The 17,379-nt window shown below is 46.0% G+C and overlaps 1 protein-coding gene across 1 annotated transcript in view; it reads left to right on the forward strand.

Moving 5' to 3' along the window:
• unc5b (unc-5 netrin receptor B) overlaps window positions 1-17,379 on the forward strand; it is a 264,063-nt gene that overhangs the window by 46,573 nt on the left and 200,111 nt on the right. The gene's annotated exons all lie outside the window — the stretch shown is intronic.

Below are 17,379 nucleotides of genomic sequence, written 5' to 3' on the forward strand. Positions count from 1 at the left end.
CATATTAGGCCCAGACACTGTAGGCCCGGTCACTGTAGGCCCGGTCACTGTAGGCCCGGTCACTGTAGGCCCGGTCACTGTAGGCCCGGTCACTGTAGGCCCGGTCACTGTAGGCCCGGTCACTGTAGGCCCGGTCACTGTAGGCCCGGTCACTGTAGGCCCGGTCACTGTAGGCCCGGTCACTGTAGGCCCGGTCACTGTAGGCCCAGACACTGTAACCCGGGGGCCCCTGTAGTCCCGGACAGTGTAGGCCAGGGCGCCCCCTAATGGAGGTTGCGTAGCACCCGCCTCCTGGCCCGGGCGGCCGCCATTGGTGGAGCGGGAGCACGTGGCCGCTGGCTGGGTGGGGTCACGTGGGGCGCGGGGCGGTGACGTCACCTTTTGTCCCTTATTTGGGTGTGAGGAAGTTGGCAACCCTACCTATCAATTTTTTTTCAAGATGCTGGAGGACCTGCTGAGGTACTCCAGCAATTTGTGCCTTATCTTTGGTACAAACCGTGCCATCCATTTTTATTATATTAGCTTTTACAGTAAACCTCTATTAATCCAGCAACTTGGGACTTAAGTCATGCAGCAAGGACACAGGCCCTTCAGCCCAACTCATCCATTCTGTCTGAGATGCCCATCTATGCTGGTCACGTTTGCCTGCTTCAGTTCGACACTCTGATTTTTCAGACTTTAGTTTAGTTTCGAGATACAGCGCAGAAGCAGACCCTTTGGCCCACCTTGTCCGCGCCGTCCAGCGAACAATATCCTACAAACATACGAGCAATATCCTACAAACATTTGGAGCAATTGTTTTTTTACATTTACTAAGTCAATTTACCTCCCAAGCTGTACTTCTTTGGAGTGTGGGAGGAAACCGAAGATCTCAGAAAACCCACGCAGGTCACGGGGAGAACGTACAAACATCACCCATAGTCAGGATGGAACCAGGGTCTCTAGTGCTGCAAGCGCTGTAAGGCAGCAACTCTTCCGCTGCGCCACCGTGCGGACTATTGGATGTTATTCCTCTCAATGCCCCAATGCACCTTCAGGTAAACCACGGGCCCAGAGTCCAGATGATGCAGTCCAGCAATGATTTGTGGTTACACTTGCCTTTGTGGGAGTGTTGAATGTGCAAGTTGGTTGGCCGGAGAGGCAGCAACAGCTGTCTGCAAGGGTTGTATACTTGATGTGTGATGACTGGCTCACAATGGGGTTATTGGCTGCGACACCATTGATGCAGCTTTTATGGGACGTTTCCCGCAGCCGACTGCTGTAGATGTTGCGGTCTGCATGTTTATTGCGAAGCATGAAGTCACTTGGCCTGAGCACTTGTTTATAGCCCGAGCAGCCTGCTGTCAGAGGCCAGCACCAAAGGTCCCTCCAGTCCCAGTAAACATCCACTGCGTTCAGCTCAGAGATAGACAGAAAATGCTGGAGTAACTCTTTCCCCCCCCCAACTTCCCTCTGATTGTTTTGCTACCCACCATGTTCGACTATTTATAACAAATGAACTCTAGATGCTGGTCTATACCAAAGAAAGGCACAAAATGGTGGAGTAACTCGGCAGATCAGACAACATCCTTGGAGAGTTGGAGAAAATGGATAGATGATGTCTTGGGTCCTCGAACTCTTGATTCAGAAATTCCGATTTGGGCACTATTTATCGTTGCCAGTTATCCCACAATCAGCTTGTCTTTGAGGTGTGGAAGGAAGATGGTGGAGCACTTGGGGGTAGGGTTGCCATCTTTCTCACTCCGAAATAAGGGACAAAAGGTGATGTCATCACCCCGCGCCCCACCTGACCTCACCCAGCCAGTGGCCATCTGGGGCCTGCAGCGGCGTCCGGGGCCTGCAGCGGCGTCCGGGGCCTGCAGCGGCGTCCGGGGCCTGCAGCGGCGTCTGGGGCCTGCAGTGGCCATCCGGGGCCTGCAGTGGCCATCCGGGGCCTGCAGTGGCCATCCGGGGCCTGCAGTGGCCATCCGGGGCCTGCAGTGGCCATCCGGGGCCTGCAGCGGCGTCCGGGGCCTGCGTCGGCCTCCGGACCTAATTCGGGACAAGGACAGTACTTAGCCAATATACGGGATGTCCTGGCTAATACGGGACGATTGGCAATCCTACTGGAGGGGTGGGGGGGCCATCAAACCCAGTTTACTGAAGCTATGATGCAATAGCACTAACCCTTGCCTGTAATTTATTTTAATTCATGTGGGCGGGTGTGGAATTTGTAATCCAGAGGAAATATGTGGATCTGTGAATAGTCACAGTGACTGTGTGAGATGCCACCCAAGGTTATAGTCTTCTAGCATTGTCTACCATTCAGAAAGGCCAGCGCCCACTCGTATAAAGAGCGAGAAATGTGACTGAATGTTAAATCTTTCACCTCGACACAGTCTGACACAGACTAGAGACGCCCCTTGCCATATACGGACAACTTTTACTGTGGTTTTAGCATGAATGCTCGTATTTTTGAGAAAGAGAACGGCCTTACTCTGTGGAGGGGCGTAACAGGTAGTTGCACAGTGTGTTATCAAATAGGTAAGCTGGAGGCTTTTAACTCTTGCGTCCGTCGTGAGATTTTATTGCTGCCTCTTGAATGAGCCATTCATCTCCTTCAGCTCGGAGTACATTAGGCTACTTGTGCTTGGCATTACTGATGTTCTCCCCTGCTTGCCTCACTCCAGCATACTGTCTCAGCAGCTTTATAGCCTTCAGTTACGGGAAAGTCTGCTGGCTTGGTTTATGTATATTTAAATTAAAGCAAAAAAACAATTGCTAATGGATCTCGATTGGGCTGCGTGGGGAGACGGTCCAGATTGTGAAGGCCAACAATGGCCATTGCTGCTTTTTTTCCCCAGCATATCACCACCCTTATTTACAAGGGGTTGGGGGTAAACTTCAGGCAGCTCTTGGGGAGTAGCATGCAGGCATTGCAACTTGCTTGCCAATGCCTTGAAGTGAAAGTCTTTGTCCTTGATGTCAAGTCCCTCATCCAGCACTGAAGACCTCCTCCAGTCCTGCAACTCCCCGACAAATTTTGGCCTCCTTCCAATTGGTGGCACAGCGGTAGAGTTGTTGTCCTACAGCGCCAGAGACCCGGGTTCGATCCTGACTGTGTGAACATTGATTCTCTAACTTTAGATAGCTCCTCTGTCCCTCTCTTTCCCCTCCCCTTTCCCAGTTCTCCCACTGTCTTCCTGTCTCCAACTACATCCTTTTTGTCACACCCCCCTCCCCTCACATCAGTCTGAAGAAGGGTCTCGATCCGAAACATCACCCATTCCTTCTCTTCTGAGATGCTGCCTGACCCGCTGAATTACTCCGGCATTTTGTGATACCACTGACTGCGGGTGCTGTTTGTGCGGAGTTTGTACGTTCTCCCCGTGACCTGCGTGGGTTTTCTCCAGGATCTTCGGTTTCCTCCCACACTCCAAAGACGTGCAGGTTTGTAGGTTAATTGGCTTGGTGTAATAGTAAAATTGTCCCTAGTGTGTGTAGGATAGTATTAGTGTGTGGGGATCGCTGGTTGGAAGGGCCTGTTTCCAAGCTGTATATCTAAACTAAACTCTGGTTCTTGCCCATTCTTGACATTAATCACTAAGTTGTCAGCTGTGGAAATTCCAGTCTCATCCTCGACTTCCACCTCTCCCTCTTTGACCTAGCCTCTTGTTTTCTTCCCCCGGTGTTAATTCAGGTTTACTGTCATGTGCACAAGTACAGTGAGGTGCAAACGCAATGAAAATCTTGCTTGCAGCAACACAACAGACACGCAGACCAGGTCAACACACAAAAACATAAATTTTATATAAATTATTCATAAATGACATTCGATAAGACCGTAACAAAAAAAATTAGAACTACTATCTACCTCATTGGAGCCCCATTGGGGTATCGTTCATTGGACTTCACTAGCTTTATCTTCTACTAAATGTTATTCACATTATTGCCTTTATCAGGTATCTATACACAGTGGATGGCCTGATGGTAATCATGTTTTGTTTTCCGCTGACGAGTTATCATATCATATCATATATATACAGCCGGAAACAGGCCTTTTCGGCCCACCAAGTCCGTGCCGCCCAGCGATCCCCGCACATTAACACTATCCTACACCCACTAGGGACAATTTTTACATTTACCCAGCCAATTAACCTACATACCTGTACGTCTTTGGAGTGTGGGAGGAAACCGAAGATCTCGGAGAAAACCCATGCAGGTCACGGGGAGAACGTACAAACTCCTTACAGTGCAGCACCCGTAGTCAGGATCGAACCTGAGTCTCCGGCACTGCATTCGCTGTAAAGCAGCAACTCTACCGCTGCGCTACCGTGCCGCCCAACAAAAGCTTTTTGCTGTGACAATAAACTAAACAGAAAAAAAGACTTAAAATTTAAAAAAACAAGACTCCACAGCAAGAAATTCCATAGATGGTCCGTAATCTGTTGCCGCAACAGGATTAAGTTTGTGTTGGTAGGTTCATGAACTTGATAGTTCTAGAAAACTAGATGATTGCTCTGAATCTGATGGTGTTTAGAAGGATAAGAGGAGATCTTATCGAAACGTATTAGAGGCAGGAAACATGTTCCCAATGTTGGGGGAGTCCAGGACAAGGGGCCACAGTTTAAGAATAAGGGGTATGCCATTTAGAACGGAGATGAGGAAAAACTTTTTCAGTCAGAGAGTTGTGAATCTGTGGAATTCTCCGCCTCAGAGGGCAGTGGAGGCCAATTCTCTGAATGCATTCAAGAGAGAGCTAGAAAGAGCTCTTAAGGATAGCGGAGTCAGGGGGAATGGGGAGAAGGCAGGAACGGGGTACTGATTGAGAATGATCAGCCATGATCACATTGAATGGCGGTGCGTACAGGCTCGAAGGGCCGAATGGCCTCCTCCTGCACCTATTGTCTATTGTACGACTTCAGGCCTCTGTACCTCTTTCTCCGATGGTAACGGCAATAAAGGGCAGAGCATGGTTGGTGATTAGATGCTGCCTTTTTGAGGCAGCGTCACATAGAAACATAGACGGCAGGTGCAGGAGTAGGCCATTCAGCCCTTGAAGCTAGCACCGCCATTCAATGTGATCACGGCTGATCATCCAAAATCGGCACAGCACATCACTGGCAACTGTCTTCCGGCCATTCAGGACATTTTCTACCGGCGGTGCCTGTGGAAGGCACGCAGCATCATCAAGGACCACAGCCACCCAGCACACAGGCTGTTCTTGTTACCGTCAGGCAGACGATACAGGAGTATGGCTGTGCGTCCCAACAGATTTAAGAACAGTTTCTGCCATCAGGCTTCTGAACTCATAAACACATTTCAAATCATATATTGATTATTTTTAATATTGTCTTTTTACCTATTTTGAATATTGTCTTTTTACCTTACTAATGTCATTTTTTAAATCTTATTTATCCTTGGAATATTACTGCTGAGGTGACCAGTTGTCTTGTCAAATACATTTCATTGTACTGTTGACCCTGTGCCAACCTACATATGACAAATAAAAAATATATATTATTTATATTATTATTAAATCAGTACCCCGTTCCTACTTTCCCCCATATCCCTTGATTCCTAAGAGTTATATCCAACTCTCCTGAATACATTCCATATGGATGCTCTTGATGGGACGGGCTGAGTCCAGCCCCTCTCAACACTGAGATCAAGACAAACCCTTGGAATCACCAAGGTGGACCAAGTGTTGGTATGCGGGATTATTGTAGTTGGGTAGTTTAGTTTAGACATGCAGCGCAGAAACGAGCCCTTCGGCCCACCAAGTCTGTGCTGATCAGCGATCACTGCACACTAACACTAGCCTGCACACACTGGGGACAATTTATAATTTTTATAATTCTTTAGTCAGAGGATGGTGAATCTGTGGAATTCTTTGCCACAGAAGGCTGTGGAGGCAAAGTCAGTGGATATATTTAAGGCATAGATGGATAGATTCTTGATTAGTGCGGGTGTCAGGGGTTGTGGGGTGAAGGCAGGAGAATGGGGTTGGGGGAGATGATAGCTCAGCCATGATTGGATGGCGGAGTAGACTTGATGGGTCGAGTGGCCTAATTCTGCTCTGACACTCGTGATCTTACGATCTTACCAAGCCAATTAGCCTGCAATTGATAGCTGTCGTGGATGTGATGTATGAACATGGTTCTCTATGTGATTTGGTGTTGAGCAGTTTTGATAACACTGAGGTGCATTTTCTTTTAGTCCTTGTCCTCTATCATATTTCTTGTGCAAAAAAAGTTGCAAGTGTTCTTAAATAACCTCATTGCCTCAGTTCAGTAGTAATTTATTGAACTAGGAGGAACATTGACAGACATGAGCAAGGTCTTTATCGTTTATAAAAGGTTTGTTTTTTATTCACTGCTGAATATCCCCAGTGACTTGATGAGACGTTTTGTGCCTAAAAGAGAAGATCCAACATCCTTGTGAACTGAATTAAGCTCTGTAAATAATGCAAGAAAATGTTCAATAAATATAAACGATAGAAGATTTGTCCTCTTCAGAAATGTAAACCCCTGTTGGGAACAGACCACTTTACTGCAATCTCATAAATAAACCTTCACACTGAGTCTGAAGAAGAGTCTCGACCCAACGTCACCCATTCCTTCTCTCCAGAGATGGTGCCTGTCCTGCTGAGTTACTCAAGCTTTTTGTGTCTTATCTTCACAGTGGGAGTTTAAATCGGACTGTTAACCTACCTTCTCGGGGGACTTCCCCGCCATTGTTTTAAGGGAAAACAAGGGAGCTCCTCGCGCTGCCTCGGCAAGGCCAGCAGCATAATCAAGGACGAGTCGCACCCTGGCCACTCCCTCTCTCCCTTCTCCCATCAGGCAGAAGGTATAGAAGTGTGAAAACGCACACCTCCAGATTCTTTGCAGCTGTTACCAGGCAACCGACCCATCATACAGGAAGCAGAGGGCGGTCCTAAACTACTATCAGACTATTTTACAATAGACAATAGGTGCAGGAGGTGGCCATTTGGCCCTTCGAGCCAGCACCGCCATTCAATGTGATCATGGCTGATCATTCTCAATCAGTACCCCATTCCTGCCTTCTCCCCATACCCCCTGACTCTGCTATCCTTAAGAGCTCTATCTAGCTCTCTCTTGAATGCATTCAGAGAATTGGCCTCCACTGCCTTCTGAGGCAGAGAATTCCACAGATTCACAACTCTCTGACTGAAAAAGTTTTTCCTCATCTCAGTTCTAAATGGCCTAACCCTTATTCTTAAACTGTGGCCCCTTGTTCTAAACTCCCCCAAATTTGGGAACATGTTTCCTGCCTCTAACGTGTCCAACCCCTTAATAATCTTACACGTTTCGATAAGATCTCCTCTAATTCTGATCCTTCTCATCCTTCTAAGTCCGATTTTTCATCGGACTTTACTGGCTTTACCTTGCACTAAACGTTGTTCCCTTATCAAATATCTGTACTTGGTGAATGGCTCGATTGTATTGTCTTTCAGCTGACTGGTTAGCACGCAACAAAAGCTTTTCTCCTTACCTTGGTACACGTGACAATAGACGTAACTGGAATCTATTGACCTCAAGCCGATGTCTATCCCACTTTAAAAATAGAGGGTATACCGCTTTGCCCTTTGTGATGCCCAGAGGATGGGGAAAGGTGCTACATGAATGCAAGCTTCTTTGTGAATTTGAATTTAGTTGCTCAGAATTTGAAATTTAGTTTGTAAAAAATGAAGCTGTGATATTAGAACTCTATTATCACGAAGGAAGAAAGATAACTTACGCTGATCAACACGATTGATCTTTGGCTACCAGCAAACGAGGATGTTGCCAGGAACTATATATAGGGAGAGGCTGAACTATATATAGGGAGAGGTTGGACTGCATAACGGGTGCACCGACTGAATCAACATACAAAAACATACATTTTATATAAGTTATTCATTAATAATTTCTGCAAGACAATAAGAAGAAAAAAAGCCTTTTTTTTTTTTTTAAACAAGACATCAGTGCAAAAAGTGGCATAGTGGTGTAAGAGGTAATTCATATCCGATTTGGCAAGCAGATAACTGGATGAAACACAGTTCTGGAGGAAATCAGTAGGTTATCTGTGGAGGGAATGGGTGGACAACATCTTTGACCGGGACCTTTCTTCAGACCCATTGTTGAAAAGAGGAGAAATTCCTCAAAGCAGGCATTGGAGAGGAATGGGTGACGTTTCGGGTCGAGACCCTTGTTCAGACCTGAAACCTCACCCAGTCCTTCTCTCTAGAGACTCTAGCTGCCAGTCCTGCTGAGTTACTCCAGCATTTTGTATCTATCTTTGGTGTAAAACAGCATCTGCAGTCCCTCCCTACATTTTTTGGGGAGATTTCACAGTGGAGCCGTAAAGCATAGACAAGAGGCTGTGTGGATGCTGGAATCTTGAGCAAAACACATTGCTGGAGAAACTCAACAGGCCCAATAGAATCCATAGACGGAATGGACACACAATGTTTTGGGTCAGGACCTTTTTTTTCCCCATATACTTCATCTGTTTCATTGTAGTTGAAGGATATGTACTGGTCTAAATATCATTATTTTTCCTTGGTATTATTCACAAAATGCTGGAGTAACTCAGTAGGTCAGGCAGCATGTCAGGAGAGAAGGAATGGGTGATGTTTCGGGTCGAGACCCTTCTTCAGACTGATTATTTTTCCTTGTGATGCCATGGAATCTTCCAACGTGGACTTGTGGGAGGAGAAGGGGACAGAATTTAACATTCCATCTGTAAGATGGTAACCTCGTGGTTGATGATTACCTGGATAATGTCTGGGATGGGTTGAGAAGAATCAGTGCATTGTCTAATTACTGTGTAGTTGCCAGACACTGTGCTTCTGTGCTCATAGTCTTAAGATGCTTTCTCACTTAACGCTACACTATTCTTCAATCAGTGTAAGTAGACCGATGTCCACAAGCCAACAGCTATGGAGAAGCCCCTGCCCTTTCTGGGCAGAGAGAGACATGTGTCAACACAGTGACCTCTGCCTCTGGCCTCTCCAATGTGCTGAATGAGTTCCTGCTTCATATTTCAGTCTGAAAACCAGATTTGTTGATCTTTCTTTTCAGTTTTGAGCAGGTTTTTTTTTTTTCAATGCTTCGCCATTAGTTAAGGCACGGAACAAAATCTCAATGCACGCAGATTTTCAAGAGGATGTCAGTTGTTTGAAGGCTGCCTGTTATTGAGTTATCTCATTGGGCACAGATTGATTGAGGACGAGGGGAAAATGCAGCGTGCTTTTTGTAAGATGCCCGGATAAGATTCAGTTTCTTGGAGAAGAATACATGTTCTGTGGGGCAGTTCTCACGGGGAATGCTCCACCTTTCCTTGGTCATCAATGCCGACTCTGATTTTGTTCAGAACATTTTCATACCTCTAGTTTCCCTCTCCCCAGACTCTCAGTCTGTAGAAGGGTCCCGACCTGAAGCATCACCTATTCCTTTTCTCCAGAGATGCTGCCTGACCCGCTGAGTTACTCCAGCACTTTGTGACTTTCTTTGGGGCATTTCCCAAGGTGGGGGAATAGGGAGCTAAGCACCCCTCGTGTAGAAACTGGTCATGGTGGTGCAGCGGTAGAGTTCCTGCCTTGCATCGAATGCAGCGCCAGAGACCCGGGTTCGATCCCGACTACGGGTGCTGTCTGTATGGAGTTTGCATGTTCTCCCTGTAACCTGCGTGGGTTTTCTCTGAGATCTTCGGTTTCCTCCCACACTCCAAAGACGTACAGGTTTGTAGGTTAATTTGGCTTGGTAAATGTAAAAATTGTCCCCTGTGGGTGTAGGGTGGTGTTAATGTGTGGGGATAGCTGGTCGGCGCGGACCTGGTGGGCCGAAGGGCCTGTTTCCGTGCTGTATCTCTAAACTAAACTAGAAGGAATCTGCTTCTTTTTCAGAGGAGCTCATTATATTAAACCCTTGCCTGTCCCTTCAGTATGAACCATAAATACAATATAGTGAACAAAAAACCAAAGTGCTGGAATAACTCAGTGAGTCAGGCAGCATCTCTGGAGAACATGGGGAGGTAACATTTCAAGTCGGGACCCTTTAAGATTCAATGTAGTGAACCTCCTTGCCCATCTAATATAAGACTGTGCTGAAATAACCTTTGAGAACCAGATTCATATTGTTACTCTCTTGGGGAAACAAAATGAAATCGTTCTTCTGAGGACATCACTTGCCCACGTTCTCCAGAAATGCAGTCTGATCTGCTGAGTTACTCCAGCACTTTTTTTGTTTTGTGAACGAGCACCTGCAGTTCCTGGTGTCGCCAGGATTTGTGAACACTTGGATGCTGGCTTATTGGAGGTTCACTCGCCCACTGAAAGCCTGGCAAAGTGGGTGTATGGGGTCCTCCGGGCACCTTAGTGCTCGTGTTCTTGGGCAAATGTCCCCAGCTCTGTCTGCAAGATGTGAAAATGTAAAGCTTGCATATTACTGAGAAGCAACGTCTAAATCCACCTGGGCTTTGCCAACGTTTAAATTATTTTTCCCCTTGTGCTGAGTGGAGTGAAGAGCTCGGCAATAATGGATGTAATTACCTAAACCAGACCCATTCCAGCTGTTGACACACATCACTGATATAAATGCCCAACAGCCTGATCCATTGGAGCCAATGATGACTTGAGCTGTGATTCATGGCCTTCTGCGGCTTGTGCATAGACCTCCAGTCGTAACTTGTTCCTAAACGATGCAGAATGGCCATTTGGCACTTAACAAAAAATGATCTCGTGCCTGTGTTGCAGCCACCTGAACAACATGTGAACCTGAACTGAAGTGCTTTTATAATTAAATTGAAACCATCTTCAAGGCGATGTGGTTATGGAAAATGCTGCAGTACAGGAGGAGGCCATTGACTTGAGGAAGCATTGAAGTGTACACAACCCTGTGCCACAACAAAGCCACTGTGGAGATAGACAATAGACAATAGGTGCAGGAGTAGGCCATTCGGCCCTACAAGTCAGCACCGCCATTCAATGTGATCATGGCTAATCATTCTCAATCAGTACCCCGTTCCTGCCTTCTCCCCATACCCCCTGACTCCGCTATCCTTAAGAGCTCTATCTAGCTCTCTCTTGAATGCATTCAGAGAATTGGCCTCCACTGCCTTCTGAGGCAGAGAATTCCACAGATTTACAACTCTCTGACTGAAAAAGTTTGTCGCAGTGTAACTACTTAAAGATAGCCCCTCTGTCTGTAATCTGCCATGGTGAAAGGTACATACCTTGACTCCGCTATCAGAAGAGCTCTTTTAAACAACACAGTCTGAACAACACAGGCCTCCAGACAGTTTAGGCACAGGCCCACCTGTTGAGCGATCATCACTTGCAAACTTCCTTTCCTGAGGTGCTACCAATTAAGGCTTACTCTTCCTTCTTTTTATTACTCCATTATTGCACTTTAATTTTTTTTACTATTTCAGATTGCACTGCAATCTTCGCACCTTTCTGCTAATTTGCATTGTTCATTGTATTTATCGTACTTATTGCATTTATTATTTACTTAGAGCTTCACGCGAACTAGGAATTTCATTGCCCTCTGGTGTATATGGCAATAAACTAACCTAATCTAAGACTAATTGGAATGGGAGCAGAGTTTCACTTTCATCTATCTCACAGACAGCTTCCTTCCCAGTCATGTAGAGTCCTTGCAGTAGCAAGGAACAATATCAAGTCAACCTGGTCAGGGGATATTGTCTGCACTTGGAGAGGTCCAAGTATTCGGCAACTAGTGTGATGGTTGATGGTCCGGGACTTCATTTGTCACATGTACATGTACAGTGAACTTCACTTTTCTATCTAGTTCAGCACAAGTATTGCCAAACACAATCGGGGAGACCTTTAATCAAAAGGAATGAAGGGGGGAACCTTTGCCTCCAATGTGCCATCTTCCATTTTATGTTGGAAGGGCAATACTTGGAAGTAGTTGTGTCGAGTTTTCATGGGATTTAGGAATTCCTCAAATGGGGAGGAAAGCAAGTGTGGATAATGACAGCATAACCAATGCAGACTTTAACTCTGTTCTTCAAGGTTACAGATATATCTGGGTAGGTACACCAGCATGTCTTGTCCCAGTTTAATCGCTGGTATGGAAGTTTATGATCTCGTCAGTCTAATCTGATGAGAAGCAAAGTTATAAAGTGATACAGGCCCTTCAGCCCAACTTGCCCACACCGGCCAACATGTCCCAGCTGCACCAGTCCCACCTGCCTGTGCTTGGTCCATATCCCTCCAAACCTGTCCTATCCATGTCAGGGTATCCATACATCCAAGTTGTCTTCATCTTGGCCAATATTCATCCCTCACTTAAAAAAAACAATCGCTTGTTGACTTTTTGTTCCTCCAATTCGGAGTTTGTCACGGGCGCTGCCAGGGAATTTAACTTCCAATAATTAAATGAAGAGTTGGAATTTTAAAAGAGAACTATCCTCATTCAGGATGATAATGAAACTACCAGGGTGGCACGAAAGTACGTCTGGTTCACCGCTCCCCAGGGAGGTATCTTGGTGTAGATTATATGTAACTCCATACCATCCAAGGTGGTTGGTCCTAAAATGGCCTAGCAAGCTATTTGGTAGGCAATTAATTTAGTTTCGAGATACAGCACGGAAATAGGCCCACCGAGTCCGTGCCGACCAGAGATTCCCGTACACAAACACTATCCTACACGCACACACTAAGAACAATTTCGACCGAAGGCAAGTGACCTACAAACCAGTATATTTTTGGAGTGTGGGAGGAAACTGGAGCACCCGGTAGGGTTGACAATTGTTCCGCATTAGCTTAGACATCCCGTATTTTGGGCTAAATTGGTTTGTCCCATACGGGACCGCCCTTATCCCGTATTAAGCTTGGGGGGTGCTGTAGGTCTGGACAGTGTAGGCCCAGAGGCCCAGGCGCCGCCCAACGGAGGTTGCATAGCAACCAGCCTCCAGGCCCGGGCGGCCGCCATTGGTGGAGCGTGAGCACGTCGCCGCTGGGGCGCGGGGCGGTGAATTATTTCCCCTTATTTGGGAGTGACGTAGTTGGCACCCCTAGCGCCCAGGGAAAGTCCACGCGGTCAGGGGCAGAGCGTACAGACGGCACCCGTAGTCAGGGTCGAACCCAGATCACTGGTGCTGTAAGGCAGCAACTCTACTGTGCCTGCCTGTGATGGGCAATAAAATGCCAGCCTTACTGATCTATGACCGAACCCAAAAAATATATTAACGCTCCACCGCCTGCTGCCAAATACCCCAGGTTTTGCAAATGAAATGCACATTGTCTCACCACAGGTGGTGTATGAAAGAATTTTTGAAATGGTCTTGTGCAGAGGCTGGTGCTTTAAAATGAATTGCTCTGGGAATAAGGTATCTGCGTGAATAACCAATTTTTGTTGTTTTGTTTTTCAGGTAAGTGCAACGTGCTTTATCTTCCAAGTGCTTGCTTTATGCTGTGGTAATGAGATAGCAGGGGATTAGCTGGTGGTCGGCAGTCTGCACACTGAGCTGAGTTCCTGCAGGACTCCGGAGAGGCTAAGGATCTTGACGACTGCTACCGTGGTAATGTTGGCTTACTTCCTTCGTGATTTTTAGCTCATTCTGTTGGTGTGCAGCACTCCGAGCTCTCTCGGTACTATGTAAAGTAAGGAACTGCAGGTGCAGGTTTACACCAAAGATAGACCCAAAATGCTGGAGTAACTCAACGGGTCAGGCAGCATCTCTGGAGCAAAGGAATAGGTGTCGTTGTGGGTTGAGAGACGTCACCTATTCCTTTGCTCCAGTTATGCTGCCTGACCTGCTGAGTTACTCCACCATTTTGTGTCTATAGCAACATAGAAAATAGGTGCAGGAGTAGGCCATTCGGCCCTTCGAGCCTGCACTGCATCTTTGGTACTGTGGTACTTTGGTACATCTTTGGTCTATCTTTGGTACTGTGCCTCCTGGACAATGCCAGGATCTGAAGTCTTGGCACTTTAGTCACTTGTCTCAACCAAGATATTCCCAGAGGATTGGCCATATAACTGCTGGGCCCGCCCCAGTGAATCTGCTCTTTTTCCACCTGCCTAGAAATTTTATAACCAAATAGAACCTGTTCAAATAATTATGAAGAGCAAACATGCAATCATTTCAATATTCCTGCAACATAATATCGTGAGGGGAATAGATAAGGTAGACGCAGTCATTAATCCAGAGTGGGAGAATCAAGAACCAGAGGACAAAGGTTTAAGGTGCAAAGGAAAGATTTAATAGGATCCTGAGAGGCAACCTTTGCACACACAGAGTGGTGGGTACATGGAATGAGCTACCAGAAGAGGTATTTAAGGCAGAAACTATAACATTTAAAATGCATTTGGGCAGGTATGTGGACAGGAAAGGTTAGGAGGAATATGGGCCAAACACTGGCAGATGGGACTAGGGTAGCTGGGGCACTGGTGATGGGCATGGGCAAACTGTTTCTATGCTCCATGACATCTTTCCTGCACCTCTCCACCATCGTGTCTGGGTGATCGATCTCTAAGCTTTGGGAAGCCTCGGACTGTAAGCATCCACAAAGTTGCAGAGGATGACAACCTTCCGACCTCGTTTAACGTTTACTTATGTAAGCCTGCCTTCCGGTAGCAGCCTTTCAAAATCTCCCATAACACTTTAAAGCCAAGGAAATCCTTCCTGAGATGTCGTTGGCATTATCATTTGGGGAAATTTGGCGCCCAATTTGTCCAAAGACATCTCCTGCGAAGAGCAATGAGATAAACATACTGCAGACAGTTTTGCTACAGTGTGTGTAACCTCAATGTGAATGTGATACAACATGGTTGATGAATTGGGAAACACTATTTGCATCAATCCTCAATGTGATACAACATGGTTGATGAATTGGGAAACACTATTTGCATCAATCCTCAATGTGATACGACATGGTTGATGAATTGGGAAACACTATTTGCATTACGCAAATTAGTTACAGGACGATTTAGATCAGGACTGACAGAGCCACTTAAAAGTTACTTTGGAAATTGGCAAGCAGTAAAAAAAAAAAAAAGCTGTCTTGGAAAAGAAATGTTTCTATGTAGCTGCCCCACAGTAATCACCCGATTACAAACACTGTCAATTCTGTTGTTGCAAGGCCATTGTAATTGCTTCTATTGGCATGTGCAACGATACTCCATTAATCAATGTAACATGCAGCTTTTAGTATTTTTAGCTTGCTGCACAAAAATTATACTTGCAACCATTAAAAATGCTGTTGGTTTTGAAAATCCTGTGGGGGAGAAAACAACGTTGTTATTGTGAGTCTGAAACTCTCTGGTCCCAACCCACTTTTCCCTGTTGGAGCAATTATTTATTTAACGCCATTTTCTATCAAATACGGTTTCTTACAAAATGCAATTATTGCGTTCTAGCAGATCTACCTGTTGTCGGAGTTAGTCGTATTATTTATGTGGCTATAATAAGCCAGGCCACCATTTTGAAATGGTGATCTTTCTTGTCCATCTGTAAGATGCAGGCAGGGTCTTAATTTAATATCCCACCCATAGACACAATTATCAGCCAGGATTCTGGTGCTCAAGACTCTGTAGTGGGACTTGAACCCACAACCAACTAACCCTGAGCCGAGGGTACAGCCCGCTGAGCCACAGTGTCTACAGACAATCCTCCCGCATAGAATGATTATTTTAGGCTGCACAGCCCAAGGTGAGAGCCAGTTTACCAGGACTTTGCAACAGCAACCTCACGAGAGCTGACTAGTTGATAAAGTATTTTCACTGCTGCCTTGATAGAAATGAAATGGCTCCTTCAGGCATCAGTGAATCGGCAGGGCAATGCACAGAGCCTTTTACCCAGGGTTAGGAACCAAGAACCAGAGGGCACAGGTTTAAGGTGAGAGGGGAAAAGTCCTTAATAGGAACCTGAGGGGCAACTTCATTCTGAGGGTGGTATGTTTGTGGAACTAGTTATGACTGTATTGTTATGACTGAACGGCAAATGAAGTTCCTCGTATGTTGCAAAACATATTTGGCTAATAAACTATTATTGTGATTGGTTATCCAGGGAAAGTAGTTGAGGCAGGGACTGCAGGAGCATTTAAAAGACACTTGGAGAAGCAGATGGATAGGAAAGTTTGAGGGATGTTGGCCAAATCCAGGCAAATGGGACTAGATTTGATGGGGCATTTGGTTGAGTGGGATGAAAGGCCTGTTGCCTGACTCTGTGGCTCTGAGTGTATGACTCCAGGAGAGGAAGGTAGAAAGACTGACCAATACCTTTGATACAGAAGAAGACAGCATGCAGTGGGGAGAGAAGTGGATTTAACCTTTGTCATTTATTACAAAATGGCACTCATAAATCCATAATATTGGCACAGATGAAGCCTCTATGGTAGACAGTAAAGGGGAGGGGAGAAAATTCTTCTTTGGAATTGATGAATGCACAGCTTCAGTGATCCAGGTTCAGTTCTTGCCCCTCAGGTTTGCCTGTGTGGAGTTTGCACCTTCTCCCTGTGATTGCATAGGTCTTCTCTGGGTGCCCCGAACTCCTTCCCTCAATCCTAAAAATAATAATTTGCCTCTGTAATTTAACGCTAGGGTGTAGATGTTTATTTAAAATCTAGATGGGAGAGGGGGGAGAGTGATGTTGATGGGAATGTGGGGAGAATAAAATGGATGAGGGTGGGGTTAGTGAAAATGGGTGAATTATGATCAGCATAGATTCTGGTGACGGTCTGTATCTGTGCTGTGGCTCTCTGACTGGCTAAATCTGCCTGTGCAGTCAGAAAGGAAGATAGAATACAGAGTAAGCAACAAGGAACTATTTACAACCTACAACGACATGGTCAATTTTTAGAGTGGCAATTATAGTACATAAATCAAAAACGATTCCTGATGAGTGACTGTAATTGATGCAATTGCAAGCATGCAGTAAAACTCTTTGCCTCTAATGTGTCTCTGGCTTTGGCATATTAAGTCTGGTCTTGCAAAGCCCCAACTTGGTCCCCATCTTTAAATTATCTTGTCCTGCCAAATCATCTCCTTAATATAGATCTGGAGATGCAGGGAAATGTTCTTGAAGCTAAGGTTTGTAGTGAAGGAATGAACAGTTTAGTTTAGAGATGCAGCATGGAAACAGACCCTTTGTCCCCCAAGTCCACGCCGACCAACAATTACCCCGTACACTAGTTCTATCCTACAGACCAGGGGTAGTTTACAGAAGCTAATTGACCTACAAACCTGTACGTCTTTGGAGTGTGGGAAGAATCTGGAGCACCCAGAGAAAACCCACACAGTCATACATGCAAACTCTGTACAGACAGCACCTGTAGTCGGGATCGAACCCGGGTCTCTGGCGCTGTAAGGCAGCAACTCTACCCCTGCACCACCGCCCCTGTTTTCCTACCCAGCAAGTCTC

Source organism: Rhinoraja longicauda, chromosome 35 (genome assembly GCF_053455715.1).
Source record: "Rhinoraja longicauda isolate Sanriku21f chromosome 35, sRhiLon1.1, whole genome shotgun sequence".
NCBI classification, from domain to species: Eukaryota; Metazoa; Chordata; class Chondrichthyes; order Rajiformes; family Arhynchobatidae; genus Rhinoraja; species Rhinoraja longicauda.